The sequence below is a fragment of the Paramisgurnus dabryanus genome, chromosome 19 (assembly GCF_030506205.2).
Source record: "Paramisgurnus dabryanus chromosome 19, PD_genome_1.1, whole genome shotgun sequence".
In the NCBI taxonomy this organism is placed as follows: Eukaryota; Metazoa; Chordata; class Actinopteri; order Cypriniformes; family Cobitidae; genus Paramisgurnus; species Paramisgurnus dabryanus.
Window position 1 is genome coordinate 3,181,338 of NC_133355.1, and position 6,763 is coordinate 3,188,100.

Sequence of the window (6,763 nt, forward strand, 5' to 3'; positions counted from 1 at the left end):
AATGATTGATAATGTTGTTCTTTATTTTATGATGACTTTGTTACATATGCTAAATGTAATTATTATAGTAATAATAGTTTATTATGCATAATTAAATGCAACTAACCCTAAACCAAACCCTAATCCTAACCCCAACCCTAAGTACATACATGTTGTTAATGATTATTACTTAATACTTAAATATATAATTACACTGTAACAATAATACCGTAAAATAAAGTGTGACCAATATGTCAATATTAAAATAGATTTTAAAATAATGACACTCGACTGTATCTCAGTTCAGTCACTGGCAGGTGTCGTTACCCTTTAACCCTAAGCCCCGCCCTCATATTCAAATGAGCACCATATCGGTCGGCGGAAGCGTCGCGCGTCTCTCGGACAGATCTTCCCTTTAAAGGCGCATTAAGAGCTGCTGAAGAGTCAAACCCGAGCAGAGTAACACCAAAAACAACGATATATACACCGATTAAAGCTTTCGCGCCAGCAGCAGTGTGACGTCAGGGTGAGTGTGTTTGTTTCAATGTTACTGCAGCAGCGGCGCGTTTGATGTTCCGCGTAATATGCAGCGCGTCAGCTGGGTTTATTACAGTATGTTGCTGCTTACCGGCTGACTTTACCACTGCGGTAAACTGATGAATCATTTATTGACACACTGTTTCTATGTGTATCCTTTATAAATGCTTTATGTTTCATACTGATGTGCTGTCGTCACTGATGGTTTGGAAGATGCTATGTGCGCGCGCGCGTCCTGCTGTTATTCTGCAGGTGTAAAGTGATGCTGGTCGTTTCTGTTTGATTGACACTCGCTGATCTGATGTCTGCTGCTCAGTGTTGTGTTACTCAATATCAGTCAGCTCCAAATATCGCGATGACCTTCACAACCCCTCTTTTGCCCTCAGTATGACACAGACTCATCTTGTAGTTGCGTCATGTACCATGGGGATGCTATGGTATTCCTTTATGCAATGAGTCATGTTGTGTTTATATACATGTAGAAGTATTAAATCTATCGTGTGTGTGTGTGTGTTTGATGAAGTTGTTTGTATGCTGACCTCAGGCTTTACTGCTGTCATTCACAATGCATGTAAATTGATCCTCTGTGCTATGCAAAGCAGAAGTCTGTGTGTGTGTGTGTGTGTGTGTGTTTGTCTGAATGCATAATGATTTAGCCTAGTTTGCTTTGTGAAATGCATCTTAACTTTTGTTTCGATGCTCTCCGCAGGTTCTCGGTCGACTGTGCATCCGTTCAGGCTCTCGGTGAGGAGACGCGCTGCTGTTCTATGCTGTCCCATTGGATTTTTATGAACCTTTCAAGGTCTTTTGGTGAGTCACCCACCACGCTGTTATTGTGATCTATACTCACAGATATCATGTTATCCACGCACTAAGCTTGTGTTGTGTTCCCGCTTTTTCAATACATTCAAGTATTTTAAATGATACAGATGATGTGATTTATGATTATGATGGATGCAGCATTTATAAGACGCACTTATATTTAAGCAGGATTTTGCTACAAAACAGCCATAAGATGACCATGTTATGTATTGTTTTGCAAAAAGTTAAGCTCTGAAAAGCAGCTATTATCATTGAGTTAATTGCTGATACTTTTAGTCACTTCCCAACACTAGGCATTTAGTTTAGTAATGCACAAATGATTTATTGTGTCGTGTGTGTTTGTGTGATGGTTTATGATGTACACCACACCACATCTCTATGATCAGACAGAAATCTGCTCATGTTTGATGCTGTGTATTTATTTGATTTAAGGCTGTACGTGCTGATGTGTTAATTCACCCTGGGCCATGTGTGTGTTAGTTAGTGAACGCTCCAGATCACAGGCGTCATACAGTATAGTCACACAACACCCTGTGTCTCTTAATAAAGTATAGTGATGGTGAATAAATATTGTGTATTTAACAGGACCGCAACTATCCATGTAGTGATGCATATTATAGCCGTGACTTATTGTGTATCTCTGGGCTTTAGTTTATAGACGGATACTGAGGGAACATTAGATATTACAATGGATTCAACAGAGCAAATGAATGCAATATGTTCTTCTTGACACGACGGTAAAGGGCAGAAACGCAGGACTGTTGCATAAGATCTTTTTTTAGTAAAGGCCTCTCGCTGCTAAGCACTTCAACTCTTTAAAGCTCCACTGCTTTATCCCGGCATTATTAGAGCTCCTTTATGATGAATGAGTCTCTCTCTCTTTCTCTCTTAACATGAGTGTGGTCATAAGGTGCTAACAGTAAAGTCGCTCACAGATGTTACAGAATCACAAGTTCAGTCATTGAGAGCCTGCAGGAAGAATCCACAGCCTTACGTTCAGCTCCGTGTAAGCAGCTTATGTATAAAGTGAACGCGTATCTGTTTCACCACAGGACAGATCAGATTCACACAAAGCATTCTGGGTTTTGTGCGCTGTGTAATATTTCATCAAAGATAATCTGCATTGTGTGTGTCTGACATTTGACACATTTCTGTAAAGCGGGATCGCTGACTCACAGGACAAACATTGTTACTCCCTGTTTCTCTGTTGAGCACCTTTAAGTTTTGAGGTTTTGTTTGTTAAGTAGTTTCACAACTCGAGGGAAGAAACCAGGCATGGAAATTTCCAGAGCTGTGGGCTAAATGGTTTCAGACAACTTTTAAGAATTAATAATACATTGACCTCTTGACCCTGGTTATCTTGTATCATCATCCTCACTTTTTGAGACATTGTAAAACCAAACAAGCATGCAGTAAAATCCATTCTTCTCAGGTAAATGTTTGTCTGTATGTTTCTGGTTTCTATGTGTAATTGATACAGTGAGTTTTTCTGTTGTGTTGTTGAGTTCCTCCCACCGTCTCTGTGTTGAAAGTGACTCCAGGTGATTTTAACAACATTGATGAAGGTTGGCAGTCATTCAAGAACAACATTAGCTAAAGGCCCGTCTGAACTTCAGTGTGTTTACTCTGGGGTCCGTCCATCTGTCGGGGTCCGTCACACTTCATCATGATGATTGCTGTAACATTGTGTCTTAACTATTGTACTTTAAGTATCAGATGGTTTTTATTGTCTTGTGGTACATTGTGTTTTTTAGCTAAAGAAGTAATTTTTACTTTTACGACTGAACATATTAGCTGTGTTTTAACACTTGGTGAAATGTTAAAGGATTACTCCATCCTCAAAATAAAGAAAAATGAATGCTTATGTACTCACTCAACCATGTCATACAAGTTGTTTGTCTTTCTTTCTTTATCCAAACACAATCAGAGATATATCAAATAATAATCTGCCTCTTCCTTGCTTTATGAAGCCATTGGTTGTGGTTGAACATTTCAAAGCTTCAAAAAGTGCATCCATCCATTGAGGATTCACTGTTGACTTGAATGTCTTCTAAAGCAAAATTATGAGTTTGACAGAAGAAACAATTAATATTTTGAGCTTTTTAGAGATTATTATAACGCATAAAAGTGATGTAAACAAACAATAACAGCACTAGATTCAAATCTCATTGGTGTCTCCTATCTGTGTGTTTCATCACTATGCATATGATGACTAGAGAACCAATAAAAGCATAAGATAGATGACTAAAACTTCATTTTGGGGTGAAGTAATCCTTTAAACATGACTGTTGTAATCTGATTACAGTGCTCGGTCTGTACCTGGCCGTCCAGTGATGTTATAGCAGCACATCTCAGCATGTTATGGATTGTCATGTGAGACACTAAATGTAATACATCTGAAGTCTGCAGTCTCATGTTGAGCTCACGTGTTTACTGATGCACGCCTGTGACACCCAGATGACGTGTAAATAAAGAAACTAGAAGTGCTGGCGTTGGTTTTACAGATGTAGAGCACTCATGCAATGTGCATTGTGGTTATATTTCTGATATCAGACCATGAAGATGTTCCTGTAATTTAATCTAACTTTGACTTATTGATGGTCCCTAGTCTTTTAAAGTGGTGATGTTGATTAGTATGTGTGCACTGTAGGCTGGCAGTCTCTCATGAGTTAAAATGGTGCAGTCAGCTCTTGTTTAATATGGACACACCAGCTGTTAGACTGTTGTTATGTAATCTGCATTATGAACTATTATGACTTCAGAGTTTATTCACAGGTCTGATTCACACATCTAGAATTCTGAGTGCATGTCTGTCGTGTGTGCATGCGTGTGTGTATGCATGTGCATGCATGTGCATGCATGTGTGTGTGTATGCGTGTGCCTCCCTGTGTGTATGCGTGTGCGTGCATGCGTGTGTGTGTGTGTATGTGCGTGCATGCGTGTGTGTGTGTGTGTGTATGTGCGTGTGTGCGTGCGTGTGTGTGTGTGTGTGTGTGTGTGTGTGTGCGTGCATGCATGTGTGTGTTGCCTGCAGATGTAGATGAATATTTAATGCACTAATAGTTCTTATAACTGCACAAAAGATGGTGGATATAAAGGAAGCTTTGTGTTTTCTAAATATCCAGTAAGATCTTTTTTAGAGCGAGTTGACTAATGAACACACAATATTACATCTGTTCTCAAACCTGCCTACATAGACAACAGTTTTAGGCATCATGCAGACACGCTCCTGATGTGAAGGTTGATCCAAAAGAGAGACGGCAGCATTATCTTTAGTATTCCTATAGCTCGGATAGGAGAGCATTGCTTGATCGTCATGGGTTCGATTCTCAGGTAGCACACATACTGAAATCATGAATGCAAAAAAGAATAAAAACAAATTATCTGGGATTTTCGCTCAATTGTAAGAACGAACTACATGTAACCTTATGCATTTCAATAAATGCTGCACAAACACAAAACAAAGATGAGCAAGAACAATTTTGATTTCATTCAATATCATAATAACATAAATATTTTATAATATTTATAACTTAAAATACACTTGTGTTCCTGTGCTGCTATAAAGCATCCCATCAAGGTTTATCCGGCTTTATGTTTGTCCAGCACTCAGACAGCTTTCAGACTTCAGAGGCTCATGCCAGAGATCCGTTCCTGCTTTTTACAGATGGGAATTTTCCATGAGGTTTGGTCTGCTGTGGGTGGAGTTGTAAGTGGTATTTTTGTTAGTCTTAGTGTGGGAGATCAGTTTAAATCAAGGACGATCGGTCAAGGTTTAGTGTTGTTGTCCTGAACAAACCTTCTCCTGCCGGTCACCTCGGTGTTGGCTTATCTGTATTTATGTCTGTGTACAGAATAGCATACCCGTCATCTTGAGTATGCTATACATTCACGTACTGTCTGTCTACCAAATTATGCAGTGTACAAACAGAGCCGATGGTGTATGATATTGTGTCCCACAATGCATTTGTTAAAGTTAAAAATAAAAATGCAACATAATAAACCAATTAGTTTTGATCATGCATAGTAAGGGGATATGACAAAAAGTGTAGCACATTACTGTTAGTGTTGCATAGTACTTAAAATAAAAATAGTTGGCAGTGTGCAGTACACTAATATTCAGGTCTAAACATAGCCTGTGATTAGATCATTTTACTGAGACTCGTTACCCAGAATGCATCAGTTTTAAGAGAAGGTCACCACTGTCAGTGAGAGTTTGTGATTTATGAGCAGCAGGTCTCTATGGTTTGGTTTGTGCTTGGTTAAGTCAGCATCATTTAGCCAAACTTCATCTCTGTGTTTTGCGATGTGTTTTGTGTAGGGTGTGTTTGCATATTTAATGCCGAGTTATGAGGTAAATTTGACATGGTGAGAGTAAAAAAAGACTGTAGGGTTGGGGATCATGTTTATAAACTGGATCCAAAGCAATTCAGTCCCCGTGTGCATACCAACACAACACAACACGACACGTCTGCCCAGACTGGGTCAGGTCCAACATCAACACCTCAAACATCTGCTGGGCCGTGTGATGTGAACGTCTGACAGAAACTCTGAACAATGTCCATGTCACCTCTAGAGTCGTGTTGCTTTGGGCCACACCCTTAATTTTGCCCAATCAGGACTTTGTGAGTGTCAGAAGTGGGAGGGGAGCGATGAAGAAATCTGACTGGTCGTTGATGTGATGAAATGTGTTGTTGTTACTTGTTGTCAGACCTGGCACAGTGAAGTGATTTTTCCAGAGGAACTTTTCAGGTACACAGCGGTTGGGATAGATGTGTGTAACAGAGACGATGATCTTTATATAGATCTGATATAGATCTCCGTCTTACCAGGAAAACCTCTTCAGGCCATTCTCCGCATCGTGTTTGCTGTATTCAGTTTGGGATGTTTTTGGTCCGCTGCCCTGCTGGCGACACGACTTACTGAAGTGTTTGGACTTCATCCTACAGCTGCAGTGCTTTCTGACGGTCATGCTCTTTTTCTATAGGTATTCCTGCGGTTGCATGTTTTGGTTAATGAACTCTAGCATTATGTCTTTTAGCTTTATTATGATGATATAAACTCCATAATTGTTGCACACTGGGCCTTATTCAAAACAGAAATGAGTGAAACAAATGCTTTTTAATAAGCAATTTCTCGGTGTAAACTGCATAAAGTCAGATTTGAGATTGTCTCATGCTGACACAGCTTAAAGCCGCGTGTTATTACTTCTGCATTTATTGAGCGCTTCATGTTTCCAGTTATCTATATGTCATTGGGATCTCAGCTGATATTTGTGTTACAGTGTTTTTGTGTTTGTTAGAAATCTGCCTGACACACAGATGAGAGGTGAGAGGAGTTTAAAGTGAATTGTGATCATTCTCCTTAAACATCTTCATTGTTAATCATTTATCTGAGATTAAAGCTGCATGTTTTATGTGTGGCA

General features: G+C 39.5%; 1 protein-coding gene across 4 annotated transcripts in view; it reads left to right on the forward strand.

Annotated features, from left to right (window-relative positions):
- Positions 1-361: 361 nt before the first annotated feature.
- The window catches only part of slc45a4a (solute carrier family 45 member 4a), a 44,254-nt gene continuing 37,852 nt past the window's right edge, over positions 362-6,763 (forward strand). For 2 of the 4 annotated variants that reach the window (XM_065284158.1, XM_065284141.1), the window contains exons 1-2: positions 362-505; positions 1,226-1,326. The gene's annotated coding sequence lies outside the window, so the exon portion shown is untranslated. Of the gene's footprint in view, positions 506-1,225; positions 1,327-6,060; positions 6,326-6,763 lie in introns of those variants that run through there. The other 2 variants (XM_065284150.2, XM_065284167.2) reach the window with 2 other exon arrangements.